General features: G+C 43.1%; 2 pseudogenes; both read left to right on the forward strand.

Moving 5' to 3' along the window:
* The window catches only part of LOC138803205 (tubulin beta-2 chain-like), a 45,303-nt pseudogene extending 36,885 nt beyond the window's left edge, over positions 1–8,418 (forward strand).
* Positions 8,419–11,201: 2,783 nt separating this feature from the next.
* Positions 11,202–23,453, forward strand: part of LOC138803206 (chromodomain Y-like protein) — a 37,501-nt pseudogene continuing 25,249 nt past the window's right edge.

Below are 23,453 nucleotides of genomic sequence, written 5' to 3' on the forward strand. Positions count from 1 at the left end.
CCTACCCTTCAGTTAACTAAGTAAATCAATAAAACCTCAGAAAGAGAGGAGAGGAATGAGAGTGAAAGACAGAACGTCTTACAATAAGCAAAAGGAAAGAAATGTATATATCACCTGGAAGAAATAATTGTATTGTCAAAGCTTATAGAATTGTATTGTCAAAGCTTATAGAATTCACAAACTTTATCGACCATAATAATGACAATTTGCATTGTGAAGGTTAAAATATGTTTGTGACTTCAACTAAATATCACTATTCCACAATATTCTGAAATAAGAGAAATTTAGGTAATCACCTAATCTCAATAATAGTAAAAATCTCAAAAAGAGTCACCAGGCCTTAATTTTAAGCCCTAACACCAACGTGCCTAACTCCGGCCACACACACACACACACACACACACACACACACACACAGACACACACACACACAGACACACACACACACACACACACACACACACACACACACACACAGAGCAGGAGCTGAGTTCTCATGCTCTGAGCAGAAGCCAAATGAAACAAAAAGTAGACTGTTGTAGACCTATGGCTTAAGTAATAAAGCAAGCTGCTTTTAAGAGAAAAGAAAAGAAAACCTGAGTATGAAGGCAAGGCCCTAAGCCCCTGACTCTTCCCAGAATGGAAATCAGTCATGGAATCCAACAGTTTGTGCTTGTTCTTGGGATCACAGCTGAACGTGCCCCTTCAGTTCTAGGCCCTCCTATCAAAAATAGAAGGTAGGCTTGTTCTTGGCTTCTGGCACAAGTACCTTGTGTAAAGGAAGCCCCTCCTCTTGCTTCCTGGATCCCAGGGTTCAGCCTCTCTTGTGAGTCAGGGTGGGATGTGGATGGCAGTGTGACAAGAGGTTCCAAATAGAGTGGCAGCTGTGCTAATTGACTTGAGGCTGACAGCTGGATGCCAGGGCTAAGTGATAACAGGTAGCTATCTCTGATTACCCAGCAGTAGGGAGAATGAGCTGGAGCACCTACTGGCTCTGCCTATCAAGTCCACCCCATCTCCTCTGCCCCTGTAACAACCAGAGGTTTAAATGGGGATCTGATTTGGCTGTGTCAGATTTCTGCTCCCCAGCCCTACCTGTTTGCCTCTGTGTACACCACTGCTGAGGACACGCATCCAACTGCTCTGCAGCCCTACACTGTGAGGGAGATCATGTACATACAGGCAAGCCACTGTGGCAACCAGATTGGCGCAAAGGGGAGCATGACACTGGCCTAGGATCCTAGTCTCAAATTTAGGGGGATGAGGAGGAAGAGGATGGGGTTGGAGGGTGCAGGTGGTGGTGGTCATGTCTAGGCTGAGGTAGATGGGGCTCCATAGTAGTCCCTAACCTCCTGGAAATCAAGTCCCCCAGATAGTTTCCCCAATTTCCCTAATTTGTGTGGCCCAGGTGGGTGTGGTTTTTTAAGCAAGGCTTGCATGTCTTTGTCTTACCTGAGACTCAAGTCATTGTACTTAGTTTCCTGGGAATAGACTAATGTATTTTTGGTCTGATTTGAATGAAAGGAGTGCAGTGTCTTTGAGCTGACAGATACAGAGGATTCCCTTTTTGTCAACTGATGAGTATCAGATAATTGAGAACAGTTCGTCCACCTTAATGCAAATTTCTCTGAGTTTTCATGCCCTAACTCAGTTCCCTTAAGTTGGGTGTTTTCTAAATCAGTGGTTGTCTAAATCAGTGTATGCTCTGAGGACCCTTGGGGTTCTGGAGACCCTTCTAGCTGAGTCTTCAAGTTACTGCTTTGGCAACTTAATGTTCATATAAGACCAGGTTCTGGTCATAGAATCCAAACAGAATATGGTATCCCATAAGATAGAATACTCATAGGAGAACCCAGATGTCTTCTATTCAGCAAGATAGCAAAGAGATTAACAAAACTAAAATGCTATCAATTTTTGTGCTTTTTTAATTTAAAAAATCTAATTTTTTTACAAAAATAGTTGTGTCAACAGGACTTGGGTTTCTCATAGTTATTTTAAAATCCATTGTTTGGACAGTTAACATTCTAGGCCATAATACACTTATATTTCCATCTCAGTTTGGGGAAATGCTAAGCAATGAGCACAACATTGACTGCACGGGAAACTACTATGTAGACAGCAGCTTACAGCTGCAGAGAATTGAGGCAGCTAGTGAGTGTCTCCTAACTGGCTTCCAATACCGTGGCAGAATAGGTCCCTAGGAATACTAATGACAAGGAAGGAGTTCCTGCCTTTCTTAGGGTGGTATTGTAGTTCGAATTTGGGGCCTCCATCTTGTAAGTCAAGTGCTGTATCCACCTGAGCCACTCCACCATATATTTTGTTTTAATTTTTGAGTATACACTTGTGAATTCCTCAGGAAAGCCTTTTACTGAATTCCCCCTACCTGTACTTGCTGACTAGCCACACCTGGATTTTTTTTCTTGTCATGGGGTTTCAACTCTGGGCATAGGCATTGTCCTTCATCTCTTCAATCTTTCTTTTCTTTTTATTATCAGGGGTTCCTTTTTTCAGAACTCTCTAGGCTTCTGGGATAACTCCTTCTAGCTTAGTTTAATTCATTAATTCTGCTTGTTGTAACATATTTGGAAATTTTAAGTTTTTATGTTTACTATGCGTGAGCTGCAAAACCGCTTGTGAAGTTGTAGGAGTTTTTGGAGGCAGCGTCACATCAGATGATAGATTGATTGGGGCAAGGCCACATTTAATCTTTGGTCCTAGTCTTTATTATTTAGAGAAGTCATCTCCATTGGACTGGAAAGAAACAACATGCTCTGTTCACGGATCAATAGAAAAATAGCCAAAACGAGAATAAAAGCAACGAATGTACAGCCAAGAAGAATATAGTAAGAATAAAGGTAGTAGAGGCTATAAAGGTGCAGCCAAGTGTATGGGATGCCTTGAACCAACACCCTCTTCCTGCAGGCATGCTTCCTTAAAGCTCTTTGTCTAACACGATCTCATGCAGACTCCATAGGAGGTGGCATGGCACCAACTATTTCAGGTAGTTTCTTGGAGATAAGAGTCTCCCAGAATTTCCTGCCCCAGCTGGCTTCAATCTGCGATCCTAAGATCTCAGACTTTTGAGTAGCTAGAATTTCACCCTTCAGCAACCAGAGCCCAGTTGCATTGCCCTCTTTAAAATACAGATTAAATTTCTAAAAAAAATTTTTTTGAAATTGAAAATTTTAAAATTTCAAAGAGGGATGTTCAGTCACTAATATATATGTGAATAGTCCAAATCACAAAGCATAAAGTGTCTCACCCTGAAATCTATAACACTTCTGGACTTCAGCATTTTGAATATGAATACTTAGCCAACAATAAATTCTTTTTAAGGTTTTTAAAGTAAAAAACATTGTTGTGATGTAGAAAAACCCAATAATAATGTGTAAACACTGCTTTTAAATGATTCATATTGTCTTTCCTAATACAAACAACCTTACTGAAGTCTACAGAGTAGATTTTCAGTTTTTGTAACTGTCAATGTGAAATTCATTTAATTTTATATAAAGAGTTTCCGTTCTACATTATTGTATACAAACAGAATCGTAGATAATTGGTTTTCCTGTGTAATAAACCAATGAAAAAGTGCAAACAAAAGGACAGAGCTATTTAATGTATTTGAGTTTTATGGATCTACATTTGGGGATGTCCTCACCTTGGTATTTTGTGTTGATATTGCTTAAGTAAGATATAAGACTTTAATCTTGTGGTTCCTTGGTTGAGAGTTGTTGTGTGGGATTGTGTCACTCCTATGAACAGTATTTTATGTTGTGTCTTTATTAGATCCTGCATATCAGGCTGGTTTGTTGGAAGAGGCAGAAAAATGCTCTGCTTTACCCAAGATTTTGAGATCCCCCTCCCAGGTTAGTTTTCTGGGAGGGTGATCTGCTTTGAGAATCACAAAAGAGGGGGATGTGGTGATGAGGCTAGGTTCTGAGTAGAGTTGAGGCCTTTCAACAAACAGTAGCTTTTCCCTGGGGCTATTTTGTGATAAAGCTCACAGCGCCCAGCCTGGAGCCATTCTCAGGGTTTCTGTTTTTCAATTGATTGTGGTGGCTGCTAGAGGGAGGGGCAGCCTCTGGCTCTGGTTACCCAGTGTGGCGAGCCACTCCAATGGCTGGCGCCTGAGCTGGGTGACTTTTCCCTGGATGGAGCTGAGTCTGGCAGGTCACTTCGCCGTTAAGTTCTTGTGACCTGCTAAATGACTCGTTTTATTCCAAGGCCTGAGCTGGAGCTAGCAGCTCCTCCGAACTTTGTCGGTATCCAAGATGGAGATCACCGGTGCTGGGGGGGGAGGGGTGGCCTTCCCTCCTCTGCTCCCTGAGAAGGGGTGAGGACGTCGGGCTTGTACTCACGCCGAGTCTTGGATCCTGGGTCGTCTCTGGTCTGCAAACAGCAGGATGAAGATGTCCGCTCCTTGTCGGTTCTTGTTGGTGTTGAGTAGAATCCGCTTGTCGGCTGCGTCTGGCTCCTTCATCCTGGACTCTCTGTGTCTCAGGTATGGCCCCACGGCGGTGGTCGCCGTCGCGACTCTGCCGCCGCAGCGGCAGCTGCTGGCTGGCTCAGATGTGTCTCCTTGGTTTCCCCTCTCTTGTCTAACTCTCTGTCCTGTGATGGCACACTTGGTGTGATTCTCTGGCTTAGGACTGTTCACTGGAACTCTAAAACTGCTTTCTATTCGAGAGCTTGTTCAGATTCCAGCTTCTCCTCCGCCATCTTCCCGGAACCCCTGCATATCAGGCTGGATGGCCAGTTTTCTTCATGTGATTGTTTAGGAAGGGGGCAATCTCAAACTCATGTTTATATCATTTTAACTGATATCCCTTTTGAAAAATCAGGTTAAATGGCAAATTGCAAGTAATCGCCCAAGGTTGCTCTGAGTATTTGCATACAGGGAAATGTGCTATTTGATAACAATTATTGAAACATTATAACACAAGAAATATGTATTTTATGTATTTCCCTAGGAAAGCATTATACTTGAATTCCTCTACAAAAGAGCCACACCTGGCTCTTTTGTTTTGTTTTGTTTTTTTTTTTCGGCAGTGGCGCTTAAACTCTGGGCCTATGCACTGTGCCCCAACTCTTCTGTTCAAGACAAGCAGCCATACCACTTAAGCCACAGTGCCATTTCTGGTTTTCTATTAGTTTATTGGAGATAAGAGTCTCACAGACTTTCCTGCCGAGGCTGGCTTTGAACAGCGATCCTCTGATCTCCAAATCCACAGTTGCTATGATTATAGGCATGAGCCAATGGTGCTGTGCACCTAGCTACTTTTAATTGGGGAAGGAAAGGGAGAACAACAAAGGAGTGGGTAACAATGTTCAACAATAAATGTTCTCTTTTCCTTACTCATGTAACTATAACTCCTCTATACAGCACCTTTACAATAAAAATAAAATTAACAAAAAAAGAGAAAGGTTCTTGCTGTTAGGCAATGATGACTCACACCAGTAATCCTAGCTACTCAGGAGGCTGAGAAATGAGAATCATGGTTCAAATTCAGCCTGGGCAGGAAAGCCCCTGAGACCCTTATCTACAATAAACAACTCAGAAAACTGAAAGTGGGACTGTGGCTCAAGTGATAGAGTGCTAGCCTTGAGCTGAAGAGCTGAGGGACAGTGCCCAGGCTCAGAGTTCAAGCCCCACCATGAACAACAACAACAAGAAAAGGTGTTGTCATCTTTCTTTTGCCCCATTAGACTCAAAGCCTGATGCTCATCTTTGCCTCCTGAGTAGCTGAGATTTCAGCCACCATGCCCAAAGCAAAGGAATGAAATGCATGGAAATAGACAACTGCAAACGTCCTTAAAGTTGCTGAAGCCTCTTGCATGGTGATTCATTCTCAAGATATCTTTTCTGTTTCCATGTCTGAAATGCTGTAATTTCTGTAATGAATGCTGAGAGCCACTTAGAATCATAAGCTCTGCCCCTAAGTTCCTTGTCAAGTATAGGCCTAAGTCAACTCTTGTTCCCACAGGCAACAAATATGTTCCTCGGGCCATCATGGTGGACGTAGAGCCTGGCACCTTAGACTCAGTAAGATTGGAACCATAGAGTTTCAGACCAGACACTTCATATTTAGTAGGTCAGCATGGTCCATGGAAGATGGCTAACAGGCACTCCTCCTTCCTAACATCCAGGCACTCCAGTTCCCAGAGCTGAGCTGAGCCTTTATCCATCTAGATATCATCCTCACCTAACCTACCTATTTCAGTCCATGGGAGTCATGTCCCTGGCCACTCAATCAGCACAGATAAATGCCAGTCTGCAAACAGCCTCTGAAGGGAATGAACAGCGAGCAGGGAATGCCTCCAACAAGGTTTCAGCGCTGCTGGCCATTTCAAATACCTGGCAATAACAGGGAACCACTTCAGGACACCAGAAATCAAAGCACAGCTATGTATGAGCAAGGTGCAGACACGTGCCTGCAGCTTAGCTTCCCTCTTACCATTCTGTTCTCCTGTTCCTCCTGTGAAAGTAAGTACTTTTCCAGTATTGAGGCAGGCTCTGTTCATTTTTTTTTTTGGTTGGTCGTGGGGCTTGAACTCTGGGCCTGAGCACTGTAACTCAGCTCTTCAGCTCAAGGCAAGCACTCTACCGCTTGAACCACAGCATCTCTTCTGGCTTTTTCTGTTTATGTGGTGTTGAGGAATCGATCCCACGGCATTGTGCATGTGAGGCAAGCACTGTACCACTGAGACCCCTTCCCATCCCCAGGCTCTGCTCATTTTTAGAAGTACGCACGTGGTTTGGGTTAAAATGTATCTTCCTCCACATTGTCTTTACTTTCTTTAGAACCTGGGTGATTTGTAGGGTCCCAGACACATTGAAAACATTTCCTGAGGGCTAGGAAGGTGGCTCAGCAGTACAGTGCTTGCCTTGCATGCATGAGGCCCTGGGTTCGATTCCTCAGCACCATATAAGCAGGAAAAAAAAGCCAGAAGTGGTGCTGTGGCTTAAGTGGTAGAGCACTAGCCTTGAGCTGAAGAGCTGAGGGACAGCACCCAGGCCCAGAGTTCAGGCCCATGACTGGACCCAAAAAAAGAAAACATTTCCTTTATTTCACCAAAGTGTATCTAAAATAATAGCCAAAGTTGCTCAGAGGAGCCTATAGTCTGCACAATGTATATAGCACAGTCATTATTCCTGGAGTATGTGTCTTTGTGTCTGATAGGCCAGAACAGGGCAGGCAATAACTGGGCCAAGGGCCACTACACAGAGGGAGCTGAGCTGGTGGAGTCAGTGTTGGAAGTGGTGAGCAGAAAGGTGTGGCTGTCTCCAGGGTTTCTAGATGCCCTACTCCCTGGGAGGTGGCACCAGGTCAGGCATGGGCACCCTGATTCTCAATAAGATCCGAGAGGAGTTCCCAGACAGCATCATGAACACCTTCAGTGTCATGCCCTTGCCCAAGATGTTGGACACTGGCACCTTAGACTCAGTGAGATCGGAACCATTTGGCCAGAGTTTCAGACCAGACAACTTCATATTTGATATGTCATCATAGTCCATAGGAGATGGCTAACAGGCACCCCTCCTCCCTAACATCCAGACACTAGTTCCCAGTGCTGGGCTGAGCCTTTATCCACCTAACCCTATCATCCTCACCTAACCCTACAACACCATCTTGTCTGTCCACCAGTTGGTGGAAAATGCAGATGAAACATTCTGCATTGACAACGAGGCCCTGTATGACATCTGCTTTTGCACCCTGAAGCTGCTCATGCCCACCTATGGAGACCTGAACCACCTGGTGTTGGCTACCATGAGCAAGGTCACCACCTGCCTGTGCTTCCCTGCCCAGCTGAATGCAGACCTGCGCAAGCTGGCCGAGAACACGGTGTCCTTCCCCTGCCTGCACTTCTTCATGCCTGGCCTTGCACCCCTGACTAGCCGTGCCAGCCAGCAGTACAATGCTCTTTCACTGCCCAAGCTCACCCAGCAGACGTTTGACACCAAGAACACGATGATCACCTGTGATCCCCACCATGGCTGCTACCTGATAGCGGCTGCCATCTTCCGAGGCCGCATGTCCATGAAGGAGGTGGATGAGCAGATGCTCAACTTGCAGAACAAATACAGCAGCTACTTTGCAGAATGGATCCCCAACAACGTGAAGACACTTGTGTGTGACATCCCCCCACATAGCCTCACGATGTTGGCCACATTCATTGGCAACAACACGGCCATCCAGGAACCCTTCAAGCACACTTCAGAACAGTTCAATGCACAAGGCATTCTTGCACTGGTATACAGGCAAGGGCATGGATGAGATGGAGTTCACTGAGGTTGAGAGCAACATCAACGACCCGGTGTCCAAGTACCAGCAATGCAAAGATGCCACTGCTGATGAACAGGGGGAATTTGAAGAAGTCTTGTGGAAGAAGAGGTTTAAGACTTCCCATTGCTAGCAGTGCAACAGGAATGCCAGAGCATGCCTACTGCTTCTCAAATAAATGGTGCTTTCCTGAGCTACTGTTGTCCTGCAGTGGGACCTTGCTATGTATCATCATGCTCAGCCTTCTCTGTCAGGAACTCACTGACGGTGAATGTAAAAATGCAGATTTCTTTTAAATGATTGTTTTAAAACCCTATTTGTATAAATAAAGAAGTATACATTTTATACCCTGAGCCCTTTTTCTTCTTTAGAATCCTTTTTATTCTTTCAGTGTATTTGAAATATAAATTTGGCCAGAAGGATTTAATCTTAGCAATATAGGACTGGTACTGAAGAGGAGTATTAAATTCATGGTTTTTATGCTATTTTGAAGAAGAGGATGACAAGTGCCAATGTTGTTGTTTTTCCCCCTGGCCCAGTTTTATAGTTTTCAATATCTCGAAAGCATGCAAGTAGCAAAAAAGCAGTTTGAAGAAAAAGAAAACTAGATCCAGATGCTACTTCTCCTTCAGACAACCACAGGTTCTTGTCTCATGTCCCATCAGAGGGATTTCAGTCACATTCCCCAGAAACAGTATCAGGAACACTGATCCCTGTGTTTAGAGTTCAATTGGCAATGAAGCAGTGCTCACAGGATGAGTGCAAGTTCCTGGTTGCCAGGGAAGTTTCTCAAGTTGTCTGGCAGCTTTAAGTACAGAAGTGACTCTAGCTGTTTGAGGGAGTGAGAGGCTGAGAAGCTGACCAGTCCCATAGTGTATAAAGAACTGCTTGACACAGTACTTCCAAGTCAAGGAGAGGAGGGGAAACATGGCCTGTCCCAATTACCCATTCTCATGTTCATTTTTCCAGCAGTCAAAGCTGTCTGAGGCCCACAGGGTGTTGTAAGGATATAAGGGATGGATGGATCTAGCCTGTTGGGTATGTTTACTTTACATGAGTGAAACAGAAATCTCAATTGCTTAGAATCTACAATAGCCAGGAAGAGGGTAAACACTTCTGTTTTCACTGGAGGCCAAATCAGTCACTGGTTCTTTTTGCCAGAATCTTTCACTCTTCTTTCAGTGAGGCTCCAGGCAGGTTGTCTGTGCCAAGCATTCCTCCATGGCCACCAATAACCTGTAAGAGTACCTTTTTCTTCAGAAACAGGGCTATGGGAATACTGCAACTTATAGAAAGCTCTAAGGAAAAGGTACTTCTGGGTGAGGTGCAAGTCCCTTGTTGCTAGTAAAGTTGGGAGATGGTAAGTTCCGTAAGTTTTCCTCTACCAGGCCTGAGGTTGGGGTAGGGTGGGGAGGGGTGGGATAGAGATCTTTAAGCCAAGCTGATCTCACTCATTAGAAAGTAAACTGTCCCAGAGAGTGATCTGTGACTAGAAGCAGGTTGTTTTGTGTCCTTGCCCCAGGGAGATCAAAGTGCAAATAGCTTCCATTGTGGGAGTTCTAGGGAGGAAGTGTTGACACTCCTGGGTCTCTAGTCCTAGAACTGACCAGGTTGGATGACCTCAAATCTTCTAAGGCTGCTGGGTCAGAACTGAAGGCAGGCCTGGCCAAGGCACTCTCATTCCTCAGTGGGTTAAGGATTGAGGCCAAGCTGTGATGGAGGCACCACCCATCCTTTCTACCAGTGTTTGACTAAGAACATTTTTGTTTTCTCTTAAGTACTCATTTATGAGTCTTTTCATGAGTCTTTTCTGGTGGCTTTGGCTTATTTCTTTACACTTTTGAAGAAGTAGTTCTTGGTTCATAATTAATGACTAATCCCTCACTCCTTAGAAAACTCCTGTTGATAATTTTACCAGTAGACCAACATGTATTTCTCAGGCATGACTTTTGTTTTCTCCTAGCCAGAGCTCTGCATTCATTGCCACACAAGCTAATGTGGAGGTGATTCCTATAGATAGGTGATTTTTTGTCCAATTGCTAAGTGCAGCATCTCCCTTATTCTCATGTACCTTAGTAATTGTATCAAATACTTAATAGAGTTCTTGACAAGTATGATAAACAAAATTCAGAGGTGAAGATGCAGCTCAGTGGTAGAGTACATCCCTGGCATGCACATGACTCTCAGTTCAGTCCCCAGCACCAAAAGGAGGAAAGGCAACAAATGTTAGGCTCAGGAGAGGATACATTAGAACTCATAGAAAAGCAGCACCCAGATTGGCAATGAAGAATTGTGAAATGAGGGGACATTGGTAGAATATTTGTAGGGGGAAAGAAGAGAGCCCCTTGATATGTGTACCTTTTAGAAAGCAGAGGTAGAAACAGGGAATGAACCTCTGGTAGTCAGCCTAGGCCATGGAAGGAAGAAGCCATGACATGTATGTTACTTTAATGGGACCAGAGTGTAAAGTGGCACTACCATACCAGGCCATGGCCCAACAAGAACAGGTTTGTCAGAAAGACATTCTTGCATTGGAGAGATGTCTTTTGACCACTTTGGCCATGTTAATGATATTTCCTTATGCTGTTTCCCTTTTCCTTCCAACTTGTCGTACCTATAGCAGATCCTGTCCAGGAGACCCGTTCTCTCTAATCTTATTCTCTAAAAGTCTCCCAGTTTACAGGTGCACATATCCTAGACCAAAAAAGTATGGGGTAGATACTCTGTCAGACATAGATTGAAACTGAAAGGTATCTTTGAAGTAGACTTTGACAAGGTTCTGGTATTGACAGTCTTGTGTTGATATGTGCGGTGATTGCAACCAGCTTCTGGTCTAATTCTGAGATGACAGTGGGAGAGAAATGGTGATAGGACATCATGGACCACTATGGTTTCAAACCCTTTGCAGGTACATCTCCATTCATGGATGTGCTATCAGCCAACATACAAATGTCTGTTAAAGGGGTGATGGCCGGGAAAAGGAAATTTATTGGCCACAGATGAGACCAGCCTTTGGACAAGTGGTTGCCTTTCAGTGTGAGGCAAAGAGTACCTACCTATACAGAGATATTTTTCAGGAAGCAAGATGATTCACTCACATCTTCTTATCCACAAAATAATCTGAGAATAACTCTGGAATCCCAGAGGTGAGAGTCATGTGCTTTGTATTTCTACACGACTGCTTTGCTTCATGGCTCTTTATGCTCTTCTGAAACCTCCTTCTGAGCTGGCCCACAATGTGCCCAGGAGGCAGGAATCAAAGGGGACTTGGAAGCTTGGCTGCTAATCACTCTGGCCACACTGACTTGGGGCTGTAGGCATGTGCTGGGGATCTGCTCTATTCTAATGGTATGGGCTCCAGTGGGAGCTTTGGTTCTTACCAGGAGAAGGTAACAGTGCCTCTGTTTTTGAGCCATCTCCCAGGTTAGTATGTCTTTATATGCAAAGGCTTGAGCTTTGCCATATCTCTCATCATGACAGGTTCTTTCTTTCTTTCTTTCTTTCTTTCTTTCTTTCTTTCTTTCTTTCTTTCTTTCTTTCTTTCTTTCTTTCTTCCTTCCTTCCTTCCTTCCTTCCTTCCTTCCTTCCTTCCTTCCTTTCTTTCTTCCTTTCTTCCTTTCTTTCTTTCTTTCTTTCTTTCTTTCTTTCTTTCTTTCTTTCTTTCTTTCTTTCTTTCTTTCTTTCTTTCTTTCTTTCTTTTTTATTTTGTTGGTCATGGGACTTGAAATCTAGGCCTAGGGGCTGTCTCTCTGTTCTTCAACTCAAGTCTAGCTTTCTATCACTTGAGCCACAGTGCCACTTCCAGTTTTCTGGTGGTTTCTTGGAGATAAGTGTCTCAAGGCCTTTCCTGCCCAAGCTGGTTTTTTACTGGCATACTCAGATCTCTGCCTCCTGAGTAGCTAGGTTTACAGTCAAGGGCCACTGGTGCCCAGTTTGACAGGTTAATTATTTGCTAAACATAACAATGGCTGCATTCTGTCCTGGGAGAAGTTTCCCTATCATCCTACAACACTGATGGTCTTAGTGTTGTGGCAGAGCACACAGCAAGGGGGCTTTCTATGCATGCATATTGACTAATACCTGAAAAGGCAGCTTGCAAAGGCCAAGGAGATTGTTGTTGAAGAGATTGTTGTTCAAAAGCCCCTAGTGCTAGGAAGGCTCTGGAAATGCATACATCTCAACTTGCACTGGGCATTTCCAAATTTTAAGTTCTAGTGTTGTTTCTTTTCCTTTGTACACAGCTTGAGTAGGTTGTTCCAGACAAGGAAAGCTACCTACAGAAGGTCTGTGTGCTAGCTACACTCATACAGAACAAGCAGTTCAGGGCTTGATTTTTGGTACATTTTCAGACTTCAATCTCTTCACTGGTGAGGTTTTTTAATGTTTCCAAGATCATTTTAAATGATTTTTTGCCCTCTCACCATATCACTTAGGTTTCTATCCTAAGCTAAATCAGCAACAATAATAACAAAAACAACAGACTGGACTCACTTGTAAAGTAGTTAAAAGTGCCACCTGTTGTTCAAACTGCAGAAATACCCATTTCTTGTAACCTTCAGAGAAACAAAGGCTTTCTTTTTATTATTATGATTATTATTGTGAAAATACCATACAGAGGGGTCTTTAAAATGCTTATAGTAGTCTGTACCCAAAGTGGTCCTTATCATTGGAACTTATGGTGACTTCCCGGTGATAAAAGAAGTCCTGAGTGCCCTGAAAACAGCCACTGCCAATGACAGCAGGTCTATCTCAGTGCACACGGCAGCATCTTCTATTGTGGCCTGGACTTAATTTACTTCATAGACCATCTCACAGATGATAGAAAGAGAAAAGGCACCAAGATGGCAGATGCAATCAGGTTTGCAGAGCCAATGTGTTTGCATCGGGGTTGGGGTTAGTTTTCCAAGTACTAGAACTGAAGATCACAGCCCTGCATAGGCTTCAATGTCAGTCATTTAAGTCAGTTGACTCAATTAACTCATCTGCTCTTTCTATGAGTCTGACATTAATGACTGCTTATCAGAGGCCAACAACTGAAACCCAGCAAGTGCTCGGCATGTTGGATAAGAGTGCTGTATAGATAATGTACAGCTGCATGGTACTTGTGCTGTACACTTCTCCTATGCTTCCCCGAATTCTAAATATTTCTAGTAGAGAGGAAAAAAGCTGAATCAGCTAATGAACACATCTTACATCTGTTGGGTTGTTTTAATAGTACTATGGTTTGATTGGACTCAAAGCCTCATACATGCTAGGCATGCATTCTACCACACCTCCTGCCCCCTTCTTGCTTTAAGTATTTTAAGTAATTTTTGGGCTTTGCTCTTCCCTCACATACACCTCCCACAGAGCTGGGATTTCAGGAATGAACCACCTAGCCAGAATAATTTGTTGAGATAAGGTCTGCTTGCTAAAACTTTGCCTAGACTAGCCTTGGATCTCAGTCCCCCCCATCTCTGTTATTCCCCAAAATAACATACCTATGGTTTGAAATATTATAATCCCATTATTATTCTGAGTTCTCAGATGTGGTGCTAGAAGGCATTGCCTTCTTACTTGACTTGAAATTATAAACCTTCATCAGTGGACATAATTCTGCTCTAGACTATCAGAACCTCATATCAAAGTGTAGACACTGCTCATTGTTAAATCATAGTTCAGGATATGTTGCATGTCTTTAAGCCTCACTTTTTACACACACACACACACACACACACACACACACACACACACACACACACACGCACACACATACACACAAACACACACACATACCATTGTCTTCAGTGGTGACTTTGTACATCTTCTGTGAGACCTCCTGAGTCCTCTCTTATGCATCTTAGAGCTTTTCTTACCAATCTTGCTGCTCTCCAGTCTTCTCCCTCCTCAGGTGTCCAGTCTCTGCCCTTGACAGTGGCTGAGGCTTGTAGTACTGGGATTAGAGAAAGAGAAAAGATAGATACAGATATTTAAGTAGAAACCTCATCTCTTGCACTTTTAGGTGATTTTAGATGCTTGTTTTCATCAGATCCTCACTCCTATTACTTCTCCCAGCCTCCCAATGCCATGTCCTTCTCCTGGATTCCACAGAAGGCTCAGCTGATATTATAGGAAACTGAAACATTGTGCTTCTGTTAAACCTGCATTGCTGCTGCTTTGAGTAAATGTATTTTTATCAGCAATAATTTTGCTTAATGGAATATGGGAGAATCAGAAAAAACTACTTATTTAAAGCAGTTTCACTTAACCTTTCTCTTACTCAGTTTATTTAAATTAACTTTATATGCCTATGAGGGACATTACACAAAACAATCTTTCTATGTATTGTATTTTTGCTTGTTTCTGTGGTATCATGACTCAAATTCCTTAAACTTTTTGAGGCAAAGATCTTCATTGTGGCAAATATTCAGAATGGAAGGAAAGGGAAGTCAGAATGGAGATCAATTAACATCTTACATCATCCCATCATCCACTGTCCAGGGCTGCTATTTCCACTATTGGAATTGATGATACCCAGTTTGCAGATTCATTGTCATGAAATGGCCCTTACATCATTGATAAAACTGAGTATTTTGGGTTCCCTTTATAGCATTGGACTTTTGATGTCTGCATACTATGTGTCTGAAGGACCCAAGAGCAAGCTTATCTCCACAGAAGTGAGGTCTCCTCTCATGATAGAGTGAGATAATGTGCAGACTTTCCAAAGGAAGAGGCTATTACTCAGCACTCCTATATTACAGGATTTGGAGAGAGAACAAAACAAACCCGTAAACTGGCCCTAGAACTTGACCTCTTCCTACTCATTCCTTTCTTCTTCAGATAATAAAGTTGAGTAAGCTGAGGAAGGAAGCACACTACCTCCTAATTCAAATTTTGTTGCCTGGTTTCCCCAGACAATTCCTACACCCTTCCATGAGGGTGTGACCTAACATCTGATCTTGTCAAGTGTCTTCTCAGAAGGAATTCTATTGAATAATAATGTCTTCAAAAACTAACTTTGTGGAAAATCTTTCCTTCCCTTCCATATCTAAGACAGCCTTTAACTCAGTTCACAGATAATCCAGTGGGAACAAATACAAATTGAGTATGCTGCATTGTACACCTATTAATGTTTATGGGCTTTAATATTAAGTTTTAAAAGATAAGTATAAAAACCAGGAGCCTGCTGGTTCATGCCTGTAATCCTAGCTACTCAGGGTGCTGAAATCTGAGGATTGTAGTTTGAAGCCAGCTGAGACAAGAAAGTCCATGAGACTCTTATCTCCAATAAACTACTAAGAAAAAGCTGGAAGTGGTGTTGGGATTTAGTTGGTAGAACACTAGCCTTGAGCACAAAGAGGCTCAGAGACAGTGCACAGGCCCTATGTTCAAGCCCCATGGCTAGCAAACACAACCGTATGTATACTTAACAAAACTGTACACATTTCCTCTTTAGGTCCATCATGATCTCCTACCACTAGCCACACTGCTAGTACATGATCGTACAGCTTTGTGGACTGGAGAGGTCTCTCCTGACAGGTTATTTCTACAAAGATTTGGTGGGTGGCTGTGTTTTAACAAACTGAGTTTCTGTTCAACTCATGTTTACAAATGAGTTTACACATCATCATTGCACCCTTCCTCTGAGCAGGGCTGCTGATGAATTTAGCATGGACCTCTGAAATAGAGACATAATTTCATTTGACATTATTATCATTCCAGGCAAAAATTGAAATTCCAGTTATAAAACAATGTATCAATCCTATTGAAATCCTGGTATTGATTTTCCTCAAAGACTTTGAAACCAGAATTTTTTTTAATCTTGAAAATGTAGTACAGAGGGGTTACAATTACACGAGCAAGGTAATGAGTACATTTCTTTTTGGGGGGGTGGGGAGTCCGGTCGTGGGCCTGAACTCTGGGCCTGGTCGCTGTCCCTCAGCATTTCACCTCAAGGCTAGCGCTCAACCACTTGAGCCACAGCACCACTTCCAGCTTTTTATTTCTGCTTCTGTGGTGCTGAGGAATCAAACCCAGGGCCTCATGCATGCAAGGCAAGCTCTGTACCACTGAGCCGCCTTCCCAGCCCAAATGAGTACATTTCTTATCAAGCATTGTTCCCTCCACCTTTGTTTCCCTTACCATCCCTTCCCATCTCCCTCCCCATACCACGCCAGAGTTGTAAAATTCATTTTTCGACATAACATCTTGTACATCTCATTGTTGCAATGGGTTCACCTGTATCCCTGTTTAAACAATTTGTTTTTTTCCCTTCCCCTCCACAAATTATAGCAACATCAAATACAGTGAAAACAGGGATTATACTGAGGAGGAGGGACATAAAAAAACACAAAGCAATCATCTTATAAATATGTTTAAAACAATAGCAAGAAAGAAAAAATATGAGTCCTTATCTTGGGATTCATTTCACCTAACATCAACTCCTCTGAACATTTCTGCTTGTCTCAGACATATACTAGTCATTGCAAATAAGGGAAACCATGGGACCTGTGTTTCTTTGGGCTTGAGATGAGAATTTTTTATGTATGTACAAATATATCATGGGAGAAGCATGGAATCATGGACAGTTTTTTTATTCTTATGTTTTCATGTACCACAGCTTTATCGTTAAACTCCATTGTGAGCTTTCAAATAATGCCTTGGGCCATCTCATTTAGAAACCTTAGATATTAGTGTGGCTTATTCTTTTAAAGGATCAATTCTTGCATAATGCAAAACATTACTTACCTTGGGGGCAATTGGCAAGGCTGAGATGAGGTTGGCCTCACTTAATGGACTACACCTCACACCAATTGCTGGAATCTGCATCTGCAAGCCCTGTTCTCCTGTGTTCCTTACAAACCTCCCAACCTCCCTCCTTACAATATAATCTAGCTGGAAGCAGTGACTCACATCTGTAATTCTAGCTACTCAAAAATCTGAGATACATCCAGAGGATTTGTGTTAAGACCAGATCAATTAGAAAAGTCTGTTAAAATTGAGCCTCCAATGATTAGTACAAACAGTACTGAAAGTGTGATTCAAGTATTCAAGTGCCAGCCAACTAAGCAGAAGACCCTGAATTCAACTGCAGGACTTGCACATGGGTGGGGGGGGGAAGGGAGGGGGAGGGGAGATGCAGCACTATATTCCATCTTGATAGTATTCAGAGGATGAGGAACTAGTAGGAAGTGCCTCAATAGCTGTTGTCAGTCAAGCTCTGGCTTAGAACTCTGTATATGAAAAGTTTTAGTTATTCTTCAATGGTCAGGCTCAAACTACCTATAAAAAATCACTTTATATGTATGTAGGTATAAGTTTATGCTTTGATCTACTCTGTGAAATCAGAACAAGAGACTACCTCTGAAAACAGAATCAGCTGTATGGTGGGGAGGAAGAAGCAGATTCCCTATATAGTATAGCATCAACCTCCCTGGAACTACAAAGCCTATAAAACAAACTCCAGCAAAGCATTGGTTGTGTTTTATGGCAAGTTCTTGTCCCCTGCAAAGGCCTCCCTCTCCCATGTCTGCTTTGCTCTCCAATTTCCTGTGGCAATAGCATCCAACAACACATAATGGGATACAGGCATTGAGATGCTTGCTGATCTTTATTTCCAACCTTATGTCTTAAATTAGCTTATCTCCATGTCCATAAGTTAATTTAGTCCAGTTTATAAGACCTAAGAAAATACGTGTTTCCAATTCAATGTGTAAAGTCTTCTTGCAGGGGCAGGTTATATCCCTTAGTCAATAACCCTTCAGTCAGTACCAGACAATCTTAGTGCCAAGTTCACTCTGAATTTTCCCTTTTCTTGGATACAAGAACTCCCTAAAGTCAGTATGATCCTTGGGTCTTCAATGAGAGAAAGTTGGAAATGCTATATGCAATAGTCAGAGTGGCCAAGAGCCACTGTAAATATGAAAGCCCTTCTGGCTATGTCACCTACAACTGGTGGTAGCAGCGACACCTGTGTAATATCCAGGCTGTAGGTAAGCCTTTACAACCTGCAGCAGGTAGATCCACAGTCTACCTTTTCTGGGAGGAGGCTTTTTAAGAAATCTTAATTTTTATGATTTGCATAGTTTCTGCTTGGCAACTTCCAATCTAGAATTGATTTTTGTCATCTGCTCACATATGCAATGTTTTTACTTTTCCCTGTGTACTTTTTTAACTTTAGAAACTTAGTAAATACTTTCATCCAGTTTAAGAAGCCTAATTTTGTAGCAGTAAAAGGCCCAGCCATTGGACTAGGAGCATCCACATGGCCTCTTTGTGATGTGGTTTGGACTAAGGAAAAGGCTTGGTTCCAAACACCTTGTACCCCCATAGGACAGAATCCAGATGGCTGCTCTACTGATATCTTTCCCATGGATATGGGAGGCACATCTGTGAGCACCTTGGTTAAAAACTTATTTTAGACAATGTCCTAAGAACCTGTGCTTTGGGTGTTGTTTCACTCAGAGTATCTTGTGTGTTCTCTGGGGACATTTCATCAAACCCACTTGGTTCATGTAGTGCTGTAATACTTCCCAGGAGAAGGCCTTTCCTCCCATGAGGAGCCTCCAGATTTACCTAAATCACACTGATACCCAGTTTTCAATCAAGAATTTTCTTTTACTTCACTTTAAAATCTGCCCTTTTAAAGTGGCAGTGGGAGGCCATGCACTAGTGGCTCACACACTAGCCTTTTGGGAGGCTGATACCAGAATTGCAGTTTGAAGCCATTGTAGGCAGAGAAACCCAAGAGATTCTTATTGCAATTAGCCTGGAAAAAGCCACTAGGGATCAGTGGCTGGAATGGTAGAGTGCCAGCTTTGAACAAAAAAGAGCTAGGTTAAGAGCCAAAGGCCCTGAGTTCAAGTCCTATTATACACAATATCCCCTGCACCCGTACCCACACACCTTCCCCAACAAACACACAAAAGCAATTAGGGAGCAAACTTGCACAAATAAAAGAAGCAGGGGGAGGGGTTCAGTATAATTTTGTGGCTCATTTTTTCACTATTTAAATTGGTCCATTCATGATGAGAGATTGTGTTTGTGTTTTCTCAATTACATATACCTTGTTCCTTAGTTCTAGAGACAGACTGAGAGTGTTGGCAGAGAGGAGAATCCACAAAGATTGAATTCTGTTGAAGAGAGGGACTGGATGTCAGATTGGATAGGGGACAAGTGCAACTCCTCCAGCTCCACCACTGAGTGTCCCATAGTTTGACCTGGCCAATTGGCATGATGCTGTCTTTGTACCCATCAGTGTGGGGAGTTCAGGAAGACCATTGTGTCATGGAAAATGACTGTAGCTGAGGGAGTTGTGGAAGGAACTGACAGCCCACAGCTGAAGTAACAGGATCTCCCTTTGGGGTTCACAGCTAAGTTTACTTCCTCATGTAGAAATATCCAGTATCCAAGGGTATTACTTCCTTGGGGAGCCTACAATGAGGGGAGATAGTACAATTTCAGGCAATCTTGGGAGCAATTAGAGTACAATGAAGAAGAAAATGTGTGTCTCCTCTCTGAAATTCCAGAGGGTAAGAGTAACTGAGGAGAGGAAGCTGTCAGTCACTGCTGAGTTGGTAGGGTTGAGAAGGAAGGCACATTGGAGCTGGGAGTCACATGTGTAATCCTAACTATTTAAGATGCTGAGATTTGGATGATCATTATTCAGGGCCAGCCCAAGCCAAAAACTGGGTGACATCTCCTCTTAAGCTATCAATTAATATCAACTTCACTACAACAGGAAGCTTAAAATAGGTGAGTCCAGGCCCAGGCATGTACCTGGATAGGAAGCAAGACCATAACTAAAAAATGACCAGCACAAAATAGGCATATAGCTCACTTACCTAGCAAGTACAATACTCTGAGTTCTAACACAAGTACCATGAACAAGGTTAAGCATGGTGACCTCGGTGCCCCAGTGTGATTCACTGAGATTGCTGCAGCATCTGTTGCTCTGTAGGCTCCTGCCAAAGAGGAACAGTCCATCGACATCCCTCAATCTATGCCTACCAAGACAGCAAATGCTGAGCAGAACCCCTCACGATGGCCAAGGATGGAGGTTTAGTTGGAACTTTGGCCCCTCAAAGGGGAGGAGAGCAACGATCTGCAGGACCAGATGGACTCCTGAGTGAGAGAAGGGCAGAAGGAGGCAATGTTGAGGTTGGTACGGGGTTTGTGTTTAATGACTAATATGGCTTCAGTGGAAATGTTCTGACTTTGATTAACATGTTTTATGACATGTGAATCAAGGGAGAGCTAGGGCAGTGAGGGAAACACACTTGTGTAAATTTTCCATAGGTTGAAACTTACTCTAAAGTCTAAGTTGTTTTTGAAAACTGAAATGTGGAGAAGTTGATAAAAGAGCACAGCTGCCCAGTACTGGCACTGTTCTCTGTAGATTTACCTGCCCTATCCATCCCTCTACTGGTGGGTACTTGTCCCCAGGGTGCCTCATACCCCATCCCAGTGTGCTGCTCAATCCAGAACAGCTGCTGTTGGGCAGGGAGGATCAGGAAGCCCTGATGCACTCATGTGCCAACAGTGCCTCCTTCCCTTGGAGGCACAACACAATCCAGAGCTCTGCAGCACCCTATCATTGCTATGAATTGGAGTCTCCAACACTTGGGCTTTGCCTGCATTATTCCCCCACACCTCCAGACCAGCCTTTTGGGGACTTCTGAGACCTGGAGGATAAGAAAGGGAGGCCTGGAGGCAGCATCTCTTCCCATTGGAGCACTGAGTTTGCCACAAGGACCTAACAGGCTGAGAATCTTGGGAATGAACAATGCAGGGTGGCTAAACTTTGATACTCTCTGCTAACATGCCAGGCATTTACTGACATTTATATTCTAGCCCTCTGTGTCCACCAAACCATGGCCATTTGGTGTGTGTATATGTCTGATAAGTCAGAAAGTGATTGCTAGCAAACAAGAATGACCAGTGCTAATGGGTTCATATGGTTGACTGTACTGGCCCTTTATGAGAGATCTCTGGTAGATCTGAATGTGATGTTGCAGTTGACAATTCTTTCCATCAACCCATTCCTCTATTTATCATTCAATTCACATCCTACTCCCTACTTTTCCAGCTCTCTGACCAGCAGTCCAGGTTAACACTCAGTACTGTTCAGCCCCAATACTTTGACATCAAGTAGATGACCAGTGCAGTCCCATTTGGGGTTATTTTCCTCTTCTTGTCACTATAGGATGATACTGTAAGGAAGTGGCCAGTCCCCTCCTTGGCTTGCATACCCACACTGTCTGACCACAACAAATCAATTTCTATAAGCTCATAAGTTCTTAGTAAGTATGAAGGTGTCTTCTCAGAAATTGCATGCCATGTTTTAGGCTCCTGTCTTTCTTCACCTGTCGTCTAGCATACCTTCCTTGGGCAGATTACTGAGTTTTTCTGAAACTTTGCCAGCAATTTGAGAAGAGTAAGGGTTGGACTCAGGTCTCAGCCTTCTACTTTCCTGATATCCAGGAGTCCTACACGTACAAGAGAGTATTCTGCCCTCACCTGGGATGTCCATGTTTAGCACATGATGGTATCGCATCAGGTCCCATAGCGGTCCACCTGGCATTCAAATGCTTTTTTCTCCATTTTACTATGCTGTGTCCACCTATCCCTACCTGATTAAGGGTAGATCTTTAAGCTCATTGTGAGTTATTACTGAAGAAGGTGACTTGCTAGCAATTAAATGCTAATTCTACCACTAAAGAATCCTTATTTCCAGGAAAATGTTAAGATCATTGTAAACAATAATCTGGGGGAATGTGTGGAGGTGCAATGGTATGGGAGGATGAGGGTCAACTAGAGGAAAGACTAAGTAAATATGGATAGGTAAACACCATCTAACCAAATGGCATTTTGGAAGTGGAATCTTTGTAATGAATGTTGACAGTGGTAGAATTCTTGATGGCTCATTGTGTTTGGAAAGATAAAAATTGGTTTGAAGTCTCTGCAACATAAGCACGTGCAACTTAATATTATCAGTGTACACAACAAGTGCATGAGTACGTGAAGTTGTACACATACACACACATACACAAAGTTGGAATTGAAGAGATGTTATTAGTACAGACCTGGGACTAAAGGACCTGTGCTACAAGCAGCACAAGGTGACCTATACTATGACAGCTCTTGCTCATATTGTATGCTCACCGTAAGCCATACTTCCAGCCCTTCTTTTGCGATTATTTTGAAGGTGGGATCTCAAGACTTTTCTGCTTAGGCTGGTCTTAGAGCCACCATCCTCCAGATTTAAGCCTACCTATTAGCTAAGATCACAGGTATGAGCCACCAATCCTGGCCCACTGATTGTGTGTTTAAGTGGAAAATGGTTAACAGGGGGCTGGGAAGGTGGTTCAGTGGTAGAGTGCTTGCCTTGCATGCATGAGGCCCTGGGTTCAATTCCCCAGCACCACATAAGCAAAAAGAAAAAAAGCCGAAAGTGGCGCTGTGGCTCAAATGGTAGAGCACTAGCCTTGAGCTGAAGAGCTGAGGGACAGCGCCCAGGCCCAGAGTTCAGGCCCTACAACCGGACCAAAAAAAAAAGAAAGAAAAGAAAAGAAAAGAAAATGGTTAACAGCCTTGAATCAGTCATGTCATTCACACTCTTGGCAAAATTCAGGAACTCCTTTTATTGTCTTGCACATCCAGTCATTTGGAAAAGTGAAAAGCACAAGTCAGGAAAGACTCCCTAGTAACAAACAGATGTGTATGGAGCTAGCTGGGAAGATGGACCACCATGACAGTGTGCTGGCTAGAGACAGATGGCTCCAGTTAGACCAGATGGAGAGAACCAGATAAGGGCATGAATAGAATGTAATGGAAGAGAACGATGTTAGAGCTATTGGCTGACTTTCAAAGGGCAGAAAAAAAAAAGAAGTAATGAGACTAGGCATGGTGGTACATGCCTATGATCTGCATACAAAGGTAGCTTAGCCCAAAGTCTTACTTAGATTAGACCCTATCTCAAAAAAGAGAAGTTACTGAGAGAACAGAGTGGAACCACTATCACTGAGTTATCTGGACCTGAACATGTTGGCATATACCATTGAGAATATACTTCTATTGGCTAGCAGGACTAGGCTGTGGCTTCCCTACTATATGTTGAGAAAGAAAATGATGCTCTAAGATGGGAAAATTCAGTGGTCCTAGGGCCCTTCTCCTTTATCCACTCTCACT

This window comes from Dipodomys merriami, unplaced genomic scaffold, assembly GCF_024711535.1.
Source record: "Dipodomys merriami isolate MVZ:Mamm:240054 unplaced genomic scaffold, mDipMer1.0.p SCAF_338, whole genome shotgun sequence".
NCBI lineage: Eukaryota > Metazoa > Chordata > Mammalia > Rodentia > Heteromyidae > Dipodomys > Dipodomys merriami.